This window comes from Hyperolius riggenbachi, chromosome 2, assembly GCF_040937935.1.
Source record: "Hyperolius riggenbachi isolate aHypRig1 chromosome 2, aHypRig1.pri, whole genome shotgun sequence".
NCBI lineage: Eukaryota > Metazoa > Chordata > Amphibia > Anura > Hyperoliidae > Hyperolius > Hyperolius riggenbachi.
Genome location: NC_090647.1, coordinates 367,409,007 through 367,426,228, shown reverse-complemented (window position 1 = coordinate 367,426,228; position 17,222 = coordinate 367,409,007). Strand labels below are relative to the sequence as shown.

Sequence of the window (17,222 nt, the reverse complement as noted above, 5' to 3'; positions counted from 1 at the left end):
TAATGGGATTTTTTATTCGTTGTCTTTTTTTGGATATGCTATCAACAATAAAGGATTGTTAGATTGATCCCGTCGGTGTAGGCACACGTTACACATAGCAGTGTTTACTTGTCACAATCACTCATGAAGTTTTCTGCCAAGAATATAACAAGGTTTGATTGTCAGACGTGAGTAATGCCTACAAGTTTGGAGCCAGAGAGAAGCAAGTAAAATGTGTATATAATAAAAGACTGATAAAAAAATAACACTGCCATGAAATATGTGTTACTGAAAGAAACCAGAAAGATTTTGTTTATTCCTTTCATCAAATTATTAATATAATAACAACTAATCTTTTTCTAGGTTTTCTGCATGTTGAAGTTTGCATGATCATATTGCATTTAACTACTCTGGGACCTATCAGCTCTGGCTCTTTAAGGACCAGAGCCTTCTTTTTATTTTTTCTCCGTGATAACTGTAATAGGCTCACAGTGATCACATGGCACACAGAACACAGCTGGTGTGTGTGTGTGTGTGTGTGTGTGTGTGTGTGTGTGTGTGTATATGTGTGTATATATGTGTGTATATGTGTATTCTGCTCATAGAAACTTCCAACCACACTAATATGATTTACGAATATGAAGCATAATCTCGTACTAGTTCATACTTTCCTCAGTAAAAATACAATAATGTTTTTATAGGTAATTATAATTAGGAAAAATAAGAATGTTAACAAAAAGCTATATAATTCCTTTGAAACCATCCTGTGTCAAACTTCACATGTTAGCCCTGGAACAATAATCTGTGGTCACTGAAAAATGAAAATAACGTATTTACTAAGGAAAATGGTCGTGTGTGCATGAAAATGTGTTCTTACATCATCTACTATAGCAGATGCAAAATTCACTGTTTAATTCCAGCTATACCTATGCTCCTTTTGATGGCTACAGTGCTTGTCAGGTAATAACTGTTAGTGCATATTATGACATGAAAAATAAACAAAAAGGTCAGGTAAAAATGTTTTAAAGTGTACTAGAGACGGTGTTATGCCTAGATTTGTTTACTTACCCGGGGCTTCCTACAGCCCCATAAGCACGTTTGAGTCCTTTGCGGTCCTCCTGCAGTACTCCTTTCAACGCAATTAGACCCAGTAACTGGATAATGTCAGTCAGGGTCTTCTGCACATACGCAGGTGACCCCAACTGATGCGGGTAAGTAAAAAAGTCTTGGTATAACAATTCTCGTTGACGCCATGATCTATCCTTTACAGGATCTTTGACTGGTTAAGGGAACATTTCTTCTCTTTCACCAATCTCGGCTTTCTTAATCCCAAAGTTACGCGCTGTGGGTTAGTGTGTTGCGGGTGCATGGCAGCAGCGGCGGCGGATGACTTTTTACTATAATGTCTGTTGGTCTGTTAAGAGGGACCAACAGGACATTTTAAAATGATGCACAGTCGGCTAGTGGTTAAAGCAGTGGTCCTCAAACTAAGGCCCGCGGGCCGAATGTGGCCCCCTCAGGCTTTTTTACCGGCCCCCCACACACAAAATATATTACTTATAGATGCACCAGCTACATCTTTAAATATTGGTGGTCCGCATATAGAATAGAAGTGCTGGCACCACCCATCCACATGGAAGCTAAGCAGTCATTTTCTGGTTTCCACTCAAATTCCACATCAGGTGACACTGCTGTCCAATTGGACTGCAGGTTGTCACCTGGGTATGCTTCACTGTCTGGTCCACAAATACTTCTACATCATTTTATGTATACTCCGGCCCCCCAGCAGTCTGAAGTATGTTGACCCGGCCCTCGACCCAAAACATTTGGGGACCCCTGGGTTAAAGCATCCCTGCTTTGCAACATTTTCTAACCTTTTTCCTTTTCTTTGTCTGGGAAATTCTTATAAAGTATACCTGCAAGCTTTCATCTGTTTTACATTGATTTTTATTATTAATAAAAAGCATGAACAGTGTAGCATTCTCCATGCTTTATCAACTTCTTATCCCTTTTGCAGGCTTGTATTAGTCATGAAGGAAGAGCTCATGAGCAATGCTTTGGACCCTAAGTGAGGCCAGCTTACATGATTCTTATCACTGTCAGTATGCTAAAATAGGAAGGGGGAAAACAGGTTTCCATCCTCACTTCAGTGCTGGTTTTGAAAGCCTAGTCTGTAGAGAGCTACCAGGACTGTCCATTATCCTATACTTCCTGGAACCAGAGGATTTTAGCCACCAGACCGCTGGCCATGCATCAGACCACACACAAGCTTTACATCAGAGCAGAAATTAGATTATAGCTTGTTGTCAGAGGCTCACTTTAAGTGCAATGATTAATTATTAAGTGCTGAAATCTGCACAAGATTAGTTTGTATTATTTGTAAATGATTAAAAGACAATAAACCACATGCTTGCCTGTTCTCAGGGGCGTAGGAATAGACCCTGCAGCCCCTGCAGTTGCAGGGGGGCCCCTAGCAAGTCAGGGGCCCGTAGGAGGAAAGGCTGTCACCACTTAGAATTATGGCCCCTAGCAAGGCTGCCTGCCTGTCACCAGTTAGAACGGGCCCGGGGCCCGCCGAGGGGCCCCTAGCAAGTGAGGGGCCGGCTGCCTGAAGAAGGAAAGCCTTTAGCTTGGAACGGGCCCGCCGCCGCCATTGTTTCTGTGTTGGTGCGGCGGGCTGCGGGCACTAGAAGATCCTGATTACCATGTTTCACTTCCTGGATAGGGGGAGGAGGATCACATGGCACTTTTGTCCAATCCAGTTGTCCCGCCTGGCTGCGTGTCTCTGCAGTGCAGGCTGGGACAAGGAAGGGGAGGTGCCTTCTCTTGGAGCCGAGGACAGAGGAAGAAGACACCATTGTGGGACCTCCAGCCAGCCTGCAGCCTTTCTCTGCCACCAGCAGCCAGCGAGCTCAGCGAGAGAGAGCTCTCACACAGACAGACTCAGTGTCTGTGTGTGTGCTGTGCTGCAGTGGTCAGACCAGCGGATCTGTGTGGAGGACAGAGAGGGCCTTTGGAGGAGAAGAGAGACAGCACAGCAACCGGACTTGTAAGATAGAGCGAGTGTGACACACACATTGTTTTTTTTATCAATAAGGGGAGAGGGGACTCAGAGCAGGAGCATGAGGTGAGGGTTGCTGTTTTCTTTGGGGGTTTATATCTGCATTATGGCTGGCTGTGTGTGGGGGAGGGGGGAGCATGAGGTGAGGGTTGCTGTTTTCTTTGGGGGGGGGGGGGGGGGGGGGTTATATCTGCATTCTGGCTGGCTGTGTGTGGGGGAGGGGGAAGCATGAGGTGACTGAGGGTCGCTGTTTTCTTTGGGGGGGGGGGGAGGGGGGGTTATATCTGCATGCTGGCTGTGTGTGGGGGAGGGGGGAGCATGAGGTGAGGGTTGCTGTTTTCTTTGGGGGGGGAGGGGGGTTATATCTGCATTCTGGCTGGCTGTGTGTGGGGGAGGGGGGAGCAGGAGCATGAGGTGACTGAGGGTCGCTGTTTTCTTTGGGGGGGGGAGGGGGGTTATATCTGCATTCTGGCTGGCTGTGTGTGGGGGAGGGGGGAGCAGGAGCATGAGGTGACTGAGGGTCGCTGTTTTCTTTGGGGGGAGGGGGGGGGGGTTATATCTGCATGCTGGCTGTGTGTGGGGGAGGGGAGGGAGATAGCATGAGGGTGTGGGTTGCTGTTTTTTCTTTGGGGGGGGGGGTTATATCTGCATTCTGGCTGGCTGTGTGTGGGGGAGGGGGGAGCAGGAGCATGAGGTGACTGAGGGTCGCTGTTTTCTTTGGGGGGGGGAGGGGGGTTATATCTGCATTCTGGCTGGCTGTGTGTGGGGGAGGGGGGAGCAGGAGCATGAGGTGACTGAGGGTCGCTGTTTTCTTTGGGGGGGAGGGGGGGGTTATATCTGCATGCTGGCTGTGTGTGGGGGAGGGGAGGGAGATAGCATGAGGGTGTGGGTTGCTGTTTTTTCTTTGGGGGGGGGGGTTATATCTGCATTCTGGCTGTGTGTGGGGGAGGGGGAGCATGAGGTGAGGGTCCCTGTTTTCTTGGTAGGGGGGGGGATTATATCTGCATTCTGGCTGTGTGTGGGGGAGGGGGGTAGCATGAGGGTGAGTTGGGGCTTCACAAAGGGGGGGCAGTTCTGGCACCACTATAGGGGCCTGTTTTTAGAGGACACCTGTAAAAAAACTTTCCTGGGGAATCTACCGGCCCCTTGCAGGCGTCCTGTGCCCGCGACAGGATAAAGCAATCCTCCGGTTCCCCGCCATGCCTCACTTTCATTCAGCGCAGGACACCACCGCTCAGAGCCGCGCAGAGGGTGCCGACCAGGAAAATGAAAGTGAGGCATGGCAATGGACTGAAGAATCGGCTTGGCGTGGGAACAGGACGCCTGCAAGGGGCCGGTAGAAGCACCAGGTAAGTTAAACCTTTTTAATATTACAGATGTCCTTAAACATCAGCAGGTGCAGTGAATCATTTTTTTTTTTTTTTTTGCGCTTGCAGTGATTTGGGGTGTGTGTGTGTTAAAGCTAGGCTTGGCTGGCGGCTGGATAGCGTAATGGTTAAGGGCTCTGCCTCTGACACATGAGACCTGGGTACGAATCTAAGCTCTGCCAGTTCAGTAAGCCAGCACCTAATTCAGAAGGAGACCTTGGGCAAGATTCCCTAACACTGCTACTGCCTATAGAGCGTGTCTTAGTGGCTGCAGCTCTGGTGCTTTGAGTCCGCCAGGAGAAAAGTGCGGATATAAATGTGCTGCCCAAATAGTGTTTACTGGGGAAATGTGGCTTCTCTCCTCGCGTGGTGTGTCCACGTTTTTTTGACCATTTTTTCCCGGAAAAATATGAAATTAGATTGGCAACCCTGGTCGCCGCTGCTGGCCACAGGGTCTCAGAAGGGGGGGGTGCGTGTGTGCGTGATATGTTTTTTTTTTTTTTTTTTTCTTGTTTTGTTGTTTTTTTCGTGTGTTTCTGAGACGAAGGGAACAAAAGGATTTTTTTCTTACCTGGGGCTTCTTCCAGCCCCTGTAGTTTGTCAGCTACCTAAATGTCTTTTGGGTCCCCTCCATTGTTCCACTGCGAACCCCGTTTCAGTTGTGGAGTACTACGCACCTGATTGTGCTCCCTAGGCCGGCCGCAGGAGCATGATCAAGGAGGCGCACAGCCCTGTACAGCTCACGCAGTGCAGTGGATTGGACCAGGGGGACATCGAGGGAGCTCACGGCCTGCAGAGGACTGGCAGGATTTATAAATAAAAATCCCCTTTGTTCCCTTAGTGTTATGTTTACTTTAAATTGGTGTTCAAACTATTGTACCTATTCATTTCCTAGGGCTCTTAAACAGCTGCTGAGAGGGAGGCAAAGGGCTGTGTGTGGACGGTGCTTCCTGGTTGATCTTGTGTAAGTATGTGTGGTATTATGTATTGTGTGTGTTTGGGGGGGTTGTTAGTATTCTCGCCTGGCAGAGGGTGTGGAGTGTTTTTTTGTAAATTAGGCAGATGCATTGCAATAGGGCCCTATAACTGGTGTGTGGGGGGGGGGGAAGGGGGCGCAGCAAAGTTTGAACATATTCTTCCTATTTTCAGGGCTGTTCAACACAACAGATGCTGAGAGTGAGACAGAGGGCTACCTGCAGTGCTTTGGACGGGTCTTCCTGGCTGATCTTCTGTGTGTAAGTATGTGTGTTTTGGGGGGGGGGGGGCAGACTTCAGCAAAGGGCAAAGTTTGAACACATTTTTTAAAATTATTCTTCCTATTTTCAGGGCTGTTAAACACAGGCTACACAGCAGCTGCAAGAGAGTGAGACAGAGGGCTACCTGCAGTGCTTCGGACGGTGCTTCCTGGCTGATCTTCTGTGTGTAAGTATGTGTGGTATTGTTTGTATATGCATTAGGGTGCATTCACACTTGAGAAGAAAACGTATCCGTGAGCACGGTTTTCTAAACCGTGCTCACGGATACCAATGTAAACAATAGACACCATTCAGACTAGAGGTGCACACGGATCCGTGTGCGTCCCTGCTCAGACGCGGAACGCACATAAGGATCTTGCAGCATTCTGCACGCACCCGTACACACGGACGGGTAGTGCAGAACACTGCATTTCCCGACCTCCATTCCCACTTGTACTTTAGGGACACTGGGAACGGATCCGTTCCCAGTGTCCCAGGTGGGGAAAATGGAGGCTGGCATTGCTGGAGGGGATGCCGAGGACAGGGGGCTGCGGGAAGCGGCGCCCTGGGGAGTCGGACCCCCCTCCCGGGTCACCTGTGTGCCCCCGTCCCCGCTCCCCTCCAGCTCTGTGGTCAAAATGTAGAAAAAAAAGTTACATTATATTAAATAAAGAGCCGGCATATTTACATGTACTTTCCCCGCTTCCCGGTAGGGCACTTCCGCCCATACCGCTGAAGCCATTTCCTGGGGATTCCGGTGACGTCACTGGAATATCCCCGGAAGTGACGTCGCGCTATGGGCAGAAGTGCCCTACCGTGAAACAGGGAAAGTACATGTAAATATGCCGACTCTTTATTTAATATAATGTAACTTTTATTTTCTACATTTTGACCACAGAGCTGGAGGGGAGCGGGGACGGGAGGCACACAGGTGACCCCCCCCCCCTCCCGGGCGCCGCTTCCCGCAGCCCCCCGTCCTCGTCATCCCCTCCAGCAAATAGCTGCACGCACACGGATCCAGGACGGGTGCTGCTGAAAAAGCAGCACGTATCCGTGTGCGTGCAACACGCAGACAGCACGGATCCAGGTTCAACCATATCCAATGTGAACCTAGCCTTACCATATTGTGAATATGAACCTTTTTTTTTTTTTTTTTTTTCCCTAAAAAATGGGACTTACGCCCGCAGATATGAAATGACGACCAGCCACCATGTCAGGCACTCCCTGTAATGTACGTGTGTCCTTATCTGCTTCCTGTGTGTAGGTAAAAGCAGCAGCATATCTCTAACCTCATCCATCAGAGCCCGCAGCAATCAGAGATCTCTCCTCTAATTTGCTGTTCCTCTAGTGCTGGTCATATTTAATGACACAATCAGCAGAAGCTGGTACTACTGAGAAGAATGAGGGACAGGAGAGTTCTCTGATCACTGCAGGAGCTGATGAATGAGGTGAGAGACATGCAGCTGCTGCTTTTTACTATGCAAAGGTGAGTGGAGGAGAAAGGTTAGTTGGACAGAGAAGGACACAAGGGGAAGTGCAATGGTGGGACAGGGGATCACTGGAGGTGCAGGGGGCTGAGACTGAGAGGGAACAGTGTTCCGAATTTTAAGCCATATTGTCACCCTAAAAAAAAAATCAAATTTCAACAGCAACTGGTCTGAGTGTATTAAGTGATAAAGATGCTAATCCTGCATTCAGAACTTTCAAAACATTTTTTCCTGCTGTTATAGTTTGGAGTTATTACATACCTTAGGAGCACTGGCCCTTTAAGAGCCATAGGCATCAACTGGAATGCTGGGAGTTATTTTTTATCTAATATATTCATCCTCTTCCCTTTGTTTCCCTGCTTGGTTGAATGGGTGAAACACGATCCTCTGCTCACTTGTGTTTACAAGCAAGGCTGAGGTGACTCAGCGATTGGAGGAGAGTTAAGGGAAGAAATGACATCAGGATTTAGCCTCAAACTGTGGGCAAAAGACATGGCTCCCACCAGGGATAGAATTCTCTTAATTATCTAAATAAAATTCACTGACATTAAAATGTGGACAGTGCAACACATGTGTTATATAAGTAGAGGAAGTATTTATCAACTTAAATATGTGGTTTATTTTTCTGAGATAGTATGGCTGACATCTCCTCTTTCAGGTTAATGGACAACTGTAATGAGGTATATGGAGAATGCCATATTTAATTCCTGTTAAACAATACCAGTTGACTGGCAGCACTGCAGATCTATTTGGTTGCAGTAGTGTCTGAATTACAACAGAACCAATCATGCAGCTAATCTTGGCAGATCTGACTATGTCAAACTCCTTATCTACCTCATGCTTGTTCAGGATGTATGGCTAAAAGTGTTAGAGCTAGGGGATCAGCAGGACAGCCAGGCAACTGGTATTGCTTTAAGGGAATAAAATAAGGCAGCCTACATATCCCTCTCACTTCATTTGTCCTTTAACCCCCTTGGCGTTCTAATTATTTACAGATTTATGTTCTAAAAGCCGTGACATTTTTCACAAGCTTTTAGACCCTAAAAACAAGAAGAAAACCATACATCAGAGAGGTCTGCAGAAACTCCTGCATGTAATTCACTCAGGCACAGTACTACCGCTCTGTTCTGCGGCTTTCCGTCCCGAGCCTGACTCGGGATAACTGCCAAGGGGGTTAATGGAGTAGTGTGGGGGGGTTTGAACTTACCTGAGGCTTCTAACTCTCCCCCGCTGACGTCCTGTGCCCGCTCAGCCACTCGCCAATGCTCCAGTCCCTGCTGCCGGTTCACTGGGATTAAAGTTGGAAAACCGCTGTGCCTGTGCGGCTGTCTCCTCACTCCTGCTGATGTCACCGGGAGCGTACTGCGTAGTCGCAGACCGTACAGTGCCTGCACAGTACGCTCCCAGGTAAGTTAAGTTTAATTTTTTTCCCTGCCCCCATTACACTACTATTAAGAACAAATCTACAGTCCTTATATAGTAAGTGACAGGGGAAGAGAGCGGCTGTAGCTGCTCTGTACTTTGACTGTCGGGGCCCATGCACTCTCTTGTGCTCCTTTTTGTCAGTGATGCAGTGGTGGTATTTTGTGGTACATAAAGCCTCTTACGTCTTTCTGCAATGTGTCACCCTTCCTGATTCTCCAGCACATATCAATGCATCACCCTCTGCATCATAGTTCTCTTATTTGTCGCATGATTACATGCAACATTTAGGAGATTGGAGCAGGCAGCTGCTTCATAGGATGGCTGCATATCACATATACCACTGCACTGCTACTCTGATTGCCTAGACTGGGGTGCATGGGGGAGGGGGTGGGGGGAAATAGTACTGTTTAAGGGCACTGCCTTTGACAAGGGAAACAATGGTTCTCCTGGCTAGGGTGAGTACCTATTCAGTAAGAATTCATGGCAAGACTCCTTAACACTGCAGAGTGGCCACAGGAGCACATCCTTAGTGGCTGCAGCTCGAGCGCTTTGAGTCTGACAGGAGAAAGCGCTATAAAACTGTTCGGATATTGGACAATAAGGAATATCTCCCTCTGACCATAGGATTCTCTATAAACGAACATTCTGTACAGGTCATCTGGCAGGACTTTGGCCGCCTGTCACTGTGATAAATTTCAGAATGTAAATCAGAGAGGAAACAATCTATAAATGAGTATTGTTAAATCTTTATTGTAAAATTGTATTCATTATATTTTCATTATGTTCTCACTACAGTTCCTCTTTATCCCTTTAGCAGCCATTTTATTTAGAGGCTTGCAAGGGTTTCAGGCCAATTTAATATTTGCACATTTTTTTTTATTTGTTGCATTTCCTTGCTAATATTTTTACTGCTGTGATGTGTTGATGTGTATGACCGTCCCTAGGGGGCCATATGAGACAACAGAGGACTTCTGCTTTTAGTTTTTAGTTTCTCTATTTTCTGCTAGCAGAGACATCCAAGCATTACAATAATTTACAGCACGAGTTGTGCAGACTGAGTCAAAAGCAGTGCACATTTTACAAACAAAAAAATTCCTTTGGAGCTGCTGATAGGTTAAGGTATATACTAGTGCTGGTTTTAACTTGACTATGGTATCCGATAACACCATAGCCAGTGTACAACGGCAGCATGACAGGCTCTGCGAGACAACATTGTTCTTGCCGCTGCAATGCCGCACACCGCTCTGTCTCTCTGCTCCCCTCGCATAGCAACATACACATCATTAGACGGAGGCTAATGATGTGTATGTATATTGTCGTGGGTGCTCTGTCACCCAGCAGTGGACGATACCTAATCCCTTAGGCCAAAGAGCTCTGCAGGTTATCTTTAGGTGAGTATGTTGCCTTTCAAAAACAAAAAAAAGTTGCAATAGTTGCTGAATAGCCATCCTCATCCGTCGGTCATGTTTTAAAGGGAAGGTTCAGGCTTCTATTAAAAAAAAAAAAAACGATATCCACTTACCTGGGGCTTCCTCCAGCCCGTGGCTGGCAGGAGGTGCCCTCGTTGTCACTGTGGAGGCTCCCGGTCTCCCGCGACAGCCCACGACCGAACCAGGAAGTAGCGTCTCGGTCCTGGCTTCATTCTTTTGAATTCCGCGCTCCACGCGGGCGCGATGACGTCATCCGGCGTCATCCGGACTGTACTGCGCAGGCGCAGAACTACTGCGCCTGCGCAGTACAGGCCGGATGATGCCATCGCGCCCACGTGGAGCGCGGAATTTAAAAGAAAGAAGCCAGGACCGAGACGCTACTTCCTGGTTCGGTCGTGGGCTGTTGTGGGAGACCGGGAGCCCCCACAGTGACAACGAGGGCACCTCCTGCCAGCCACGGGCTGGAGGAAGCCCCAGGTAAGTGGATATCGTTTTTTGTTTTTTTTTAATAGAAGCCTGAACCTTCCCTTTAAATGATTGATTCCTATCCAATTTCTATTTGATTGGATAGTAATCACTTCATACATGGCATGCTCCCTCTTAATCAATATCACTTAATTTGTCAAGCATTAATTTAACTACAAAATTGGTACTGTTTGATGTTAATGGGCAGCATAGGGGATAGCACTTTCACATCTGCAAGGAGTTTGTATGTTCTTTCCATGTCTACATGGGTTCCCTCCAGCCAATTGTGTTTTCTCCCACATCCCAAAAACATATAGCTGAATTAATTGGATTTTCCCTAAATTGGCTCTATACCGCAATAGACATATGACTATGGTAGGGATTTGAAATTGTGAGCCTCACTGAGGGACAGTTAGTGACAAGACTATATATACTTTGTAAAGCGGTGTGGAAGATGTGTACCCTATATAAAAATGTGGTGCAATGCTAATTTCTTGACTATCGCCTCCACCCTTTATCTGCTCAGCCCAAAATCCAATCAAAAGTGAATGGATCAGAAATGCTAGGCCAACGGGTGACAGGTAGATTTGATCAGTTTAACATATTTGGCCAGCTTTACATTTATATACTATTGATGGATCATGTGAATATTATGGAACGTAAAGCCTTCATCTTTCAATATGCCGGTATCATAATGTACTCATTTTAGTTTTTAGAACATTTTAAGCTTGCTTAGTGTAGAATTTTAAAGGAATGTTCACTTATACTTCGTTCCTACAGCATAAACCATCAGTAACATGTCTAGTTACCACCATCAAAGTGGTGCACAGAAACGGAAAAAAAGGCTGGAGGCAAACGAGAAATAAAAAAAAAATCCCAAAATTACCAGTTTTTTTACTGCTCCCAGTGCTGGTGAAAGCGCTAAGGCATCTTCACCCATTGAAAGTGTTGTGGAAGCAAGCCCAGAAACTCTTTGCTCCCCGGGTAGTGTAGTGCAGGAGTCTGAAACAGGGGATAATACTATAGCAGAGACAAGATCTTTGAATGTTGGGAGTCCTGCAAGGGAAACCGTGGAACTATGCGAAGCTGAATCAGAGCCAAGTACATCTTTAGATGTTGGCAGCCCTGCAGGGGACAATGTAGAAGTGTGTGAAGCTGAACCACACAGGTCAGGTGAACTGGAATTGGTGGGTAGTGATGTCATTGACCTGACTGCCATTGCTGCAGAGAAATACATCACAGACAGAGCTAATTTCCCAATAACCATAAAAGATCCTCGTGTGAAGAGATTTATAATTTCTCATGGTCCTTGCAGACCTGTTGGACCCTTTCCGAGAGATGATGAGAGAAGATGTTTCTCGGTCAGTTACTATGAGAAAATAACACATACAGGGCTAAAAATTCCAGTATCCTGGCTTTGTTACTCGCCCAAACTAAATTCTGTGTATTGTGAGCCATGCTGGCTTTTTGGGGATCGTAAAAAGCTGGGACTTGAACCGGCTTGGGCAAAAGGTATTCAAGTATGGAGAGAACTTTCTAAAAAAATAAATGTGCATGAAACATCCCAAACTCATATTGATGCATGTGTGGTTTATGGTCACTGGCGAAGAGAGGGAACCATTGATGAGGAGCAGGAAAGACAAATCCGAAAGGAAAAAGGGTTTTGGAGAGAGGTTTTAAAAAGAATTATTAATGTCACTCTGACTATGGCAATGGGGAACATTGCTTTCCGAGGCCATCGTGAAAAACTTGGCAAACTAAATAGTGGAAATTTTCTAGCTATTATAGAACTATTGGCAGAGTATGACCCTATACTTAAACAACTGCTACAGTTACCACAGGGTACCACCAAGTATCTTAGCCCTACAATACAAAACGAAATAATAGAAATTCTTTCAAAACAGGTTGTGAATGACATAGTCTCTGAAGTACAGCAGGCTCAGTTTTACTCACTGATCATTGACACAACTCAAGACATCTCTAAAGTGGATCAGATGAGCCAAGTCATTCGCTATGTGTCAATTAAAAGAGATATCAGTATGAGAGCCATCAAAGTTGTCATCCAAGAGGCTTTTCTGGGGTTTCATGTGGTAGAAGATCAGTCTGCTGCTGGGATAGAGCAGGACATTTTGGCATGCATTGCTAAAAAAGGCCTCTCTTTGGACAAATGCCGTGGTCAAGGTTACGATGGAGCTGCTACGATGAGTGGAGTCTATTCTGGGGTTCAGGCCCGAATTATAGAAAGGCAGGAGAATGCACTTTATGTTCATTGTGCTGCTCACAACTTAAATTTAGTCCTTCAGGATGCTGTGTCTGACATAGCTGAAATCTCATCTTTTATGACAACTCTACAGCAATTGTATACATTTTTTGGGGATAGTGGAAAGCGTTGGCAAATTCTTTCTAGTTTCAACTCTGAGTCTTCAGTAACTTTGAAAAAACTATGCCCCACACGTTGGTCTTCACGATTTGACTCACTGATTGCCTTACGTTTTCGATATGCAGATGTGTTGAAGGCATTATCAAAAATCATTCTTGTGTCAACCAAGAAAAGTGAAAGAGAGGAGGCAATGAGGATTAAAACAAAATTAGAGTCCTTTCACTTCATATTTCTCATTGTTCTTCAGTCAAAAATTCTGAGCGTAGTAAATTCTCTCTCCAAAGTACTCCAGTCTCCGAGCATGGATTTGTCAAGAACTGCTCAGTTAATAAAAACTGCAATTGAAGAGGTGTCCCAGTTCAGAAATAATTTTGACGAAGCAAAAAAAAAATGCTGTCTCGCTGGCACAGAACTGGAATATTTCACCAAAATTTGAAGTTAAGCGAGTTCACTTAGTCAAAAAGCATTTTGACGAACTGTGTGTGGATGAACGTTTAAAAGACCCAGAAGAACGTTTCAGAGTCTACGTTTTTTATAAGTGCTTAGACACAGTTACCGGCCAGCTCTCAAATAGATTTCAGGGACTGAATGAAGTTGTTGATCGCTTTCATATTATTCAGCCAGCTGTTCTATCATCAGTTTCAGATGATGAACTATTTAAAGGTGCAGAAAAACTGCAATCCAAGTATGCCAGCGATTTATCTTCATTTTTCCCTAGACAGCTTCTGAGCTTCAGATCAGCACTTAAAGCTGATATACAGAAAGTTTGTTCTGTGAAGGACCTAACCCACTTGCTTTTGGTTGAGAACAGTGCCCTAGCCTCCACATTGCCAGATGTCTGCATAGCCTTACTATTGTTCTTAACCTTACCCGTGACTGTGGCATCGGCAGAAAGGTCCTTTTCCAAATTAAAGCTAATTAAAAGCTATTTGAGAAGCACAATGTCTGAGCAAAGACTTTCTGGGCTTGCTGTCCTAAGCATTGAAAATGCACGAGCAAAGATGCTAAACCTTGACAGCATTGTGGAGACCTTTGCAGAAGTGAAAGCACGCAAACGTTTGTTCTAATAGTGTTCTGAGTGAGTATACTGGTTCGAGGTTGGAGTTCAAAGATTTCTTCAGCTTCTTTGTTCAGTTGGCATAGCCCCGTTGGCATAGCCAGTTTTTTAAAAATGGGAATGGGCAAATAACTATGGAATTCATGGAGCCAGTGAGTCCAAAATCGGACCCATAAAGAAATGTTTTAATTGCAAGATTCATTGAAAATTTGTTAAACTAACACCTGTAATTTTCAATAGCTCATTGGCTACCTGACTTCTGTTATTTGTCCAGCCTAGCTACAGTTGGCATAGCCCCGTTGGCATAGCCAGTTCACTCTTTTCCAGCATAGCTACAGATGGCATAGCCCCGTTGGCATAGCCAGTTCTCTCTTTTCTAGCCTAAGTACAGTTGGCATAGCCCCGTTGGCATAGCCAGTTCAATCTTTTCCAGCCTAGCTACAGATGGCATAGCCCCGTTGGCATAGCCAGTTCTCTCTTTTCTATCCTAAGTACAGTTGGCATAGCCCCGTTGGCATAGCCAGTTAACTCTTAAGCCTTTCTTCCATGGATGGATAAATTGCTATGGATTTCAAGAGCCAGTTGGTCCAAACCAGGAGCCAATGGGAAATGTTTAATGGCCATAATTGAGAACCGATTAAGGTTAAGTGCCATTTTTTATTTTTTTTTTATTTTTTGCCTTTTTTAAGCTCATTGGCTACTTGAGTTCTGCAATTTGTCCAGCCTAGCTTCAGTTGGCAGAGCCCTGTTGGCATAGCCACACCTGAGCATCGCAAAGCAGAAAAACAGGCAAATGTCGAACTTTTTTTTATATATACATATATATATATTTATATTCCTTCTACATGTATCCTGAAATGCTTACAGCTAACCCAAAACATAAGCAGCTAACCTCTTTATGTTCCAAGACACAGCTAAATTGACAATACTTTAGTTATATGCTAATTTGTCAGGAACCTATTTCACCAATCTAAAAGTGTAATATTGCTGTAAGTCATGAATATTGTAGATTGATCTTGCTGAAAGTGGCAAGTACTAGAAAATACTCAGCATCGTGATGGTGCTTATTCACAGTCAGATGGTCAACTGGCCCTTCTCTGGCTACCTAGTGTGCTAAAAGTGGCTGAACATATTTTCAGAACCTGTTCAACATTTGCCTGCAATTTTGCTTCCACTATTTGAGTTCCATAAACTGATAGCCGTTTAATTTTTTTTTTCCTCTTTTTTGACTCCACAGCTGCTTACTGTTTTCATTTTCCCTATGCACTAAAGATATATTGTCATATCTAAGCTGCCACTGCAGCCCTGTGCCAGACAACTGGAATAACTGTAATCATTGTGGATCATTTAAAATATTTTTCCACACAGCACGCATTGAAATGGAAACCCCCCTCTATCTCCCATTGAAAATTAAGTTTTATATGGGTCAATAAAGGACTTGTCCATCAATAGCCAGGTGACTCCAAGAGCAAATATACTCTACATTAACTTTATGTGCATGGAGTAAGCTGTGTTAGTCAAAAAGAGGGGGGAAAAAAAGTTTCAAAGGACAGTACTAATGCATTTCTATTTTTGTAATCTAGGTTCTGTTTTCTGTTTTATCTTGGATTGTGGATGTTCATTCGTTAAGATTTTGATATTGGCTACGGTTAAAGACTTCAGATTTCAAGTGCAAGTGAAAAAGTAAGTAAAAATAAACAAATACACAGTAGAATTGTATGATTAGTATAACCCCTTTATAGTAAACTCAAAGGGACCAGGAAAAGTAGTTTCCTATATCAAAAGTTTGCTTTATCAGAATTGGTCACAGACAGTGTATATTTATACAGGTGCTTTTGCAGGGAATTGATAACTGAGTTTACTGTATCCAGAGGTTAATTATATCGGGGTTTACTATGAGATTCTACTGTACTGTTGGTTAATTTTTACCTCTTTTAAAGGAATGGTGGGATCTGTTTTCCAATGAAGATAGACACTGGCGTTTCACCACTAAATTCACGATTTCTGCATTGAAGACTTGTGGGTAAGTCCTAAACTTTTCTTTTCTGCACTACACACCTACACACTGTCATTCCAAATACTTAATTGTTTTCATTTTGTCTTTCTGTTTTTCACAGCTGACACTTTATCATCCTGTGGATTGTTTTACTTGTGTGGATTGTTTACCTTGTGCTCCTGGTTGATATTTCAATAGTACAGTGCTCTTGAACGTGGACTGGTTACATTGAGCATATGTGGTGTTTTATATATGCCATAATTAAAAAAAAAAAAAAAAAAAACATTGCGAGTTTTTATTTTTACTTAATTTTTTTTTTTTTTTTTTTGGGGGGGGGGTCTTGTGTTAGGGGGGGGGGCCCATCCAAAGTTTTGCAGGGGGGCCCTGTGGTTTCTAGTTACGCCCCTGCCTGTTCTGAAGATATTTTACAAATAAAGGGTTATTCCCTTTGCATGTGGAAAAGGGTTACATAAAACTCTTCAACAAAGAAATGTTTGCATTCTGCAACTCACACTACAGAATTTCATCATAAGCAGTTCTGCAAAATCTCAGTATCGTTTAGTAGCCCCAAGTGCCTATTAATACCTAGTGTTCAGATCGGCTGTATAGCTGTAGAATATCAAGTAGTCTTCACTAGCATTAACAATATCAATACCTGAATGCAAGATACATAAAATGGCAATCGTGAAAAGCTGTTTTTCTCATCTCACGTTTTGGTATACATGATATATTGATATATTTACTTCAATGGGTCTAGCTAAGAACTTATTTACACAATTCTGAAAAAGTAATTACCTTCAAAGTAGAGGAAACACAATTTTCTGCTGACATTATTACCATATGTTGTTTTTACTTTCTAGAAGTCAAGCATGATATTTAGACACTCAGACACAAACAGTTGTTACAGGGTGTAGTGTATTGTTCACTGACAAAAATATTGGTGAACTGTAGAAATGATAGATAGACATCTGTTGTTGTGGTGAAATGGTGACATCACATGGTTAATACTACTCACAATTGCAAAAGAGTTTGTGATGTGCAGTTATTCATGTAAGCCATCTCCATATTTCAATACTCATACACAGGGCCGGTTCTAGACTTTTTGCCGTCCGAGGCAAATTTGTGAGGACGTCACCGCCCCCCCCCATAGGTAGTATACTCCCCCCCCCCCCCACCGTATGAGCTGAATGGGGTAGCAGCCAGAAATAAGGACAGCAGGCACAGTAGTAGGGAGGGGGGTCAGATCCCTCTCCCTCACCTGGGGCTCCCCATCCCCACTCCTGGAAGGAGTTGAGCAATTGTGTCCCCGCTCCTCTCTGGGACAGTAATGCTGGAAAAAT

The 17,222-nt window shown here is 44.5% G+C and overlaps 1 long non-coding RNA gene across 2 annotated transcripts; it reads left to right on the top strand.

The window, feature by feature from the left end:
* The first annotated feature begins 2,855 nt into the window (after positions 1-2,855).
* LOC137544485 (uncharacterized) lies at positions 2,856-16,134 on the top strand. 2 transcript variants are annotated; one of them, XR_011025876.1, is made up of 7 exons: positions 2,856-3,028; positions 5,303-5,371; positions 5,557-5,642; positions 5,734-5,829; positions 15,470-15,569; positions 15,827-15,909; positions 16,004-16,134. It is a non-coding gene; the product is annotated as an uncharacterized lncRNA (long non-coding RNA). The 2 variants fall into 2 exon arrangements; XR_011025877.1 differs by lacking the exon at positions 5,303-5,371.
* The last annotated feature ends 1,088 nt before the right edge of the window (positions 16,135-17,222 follow it).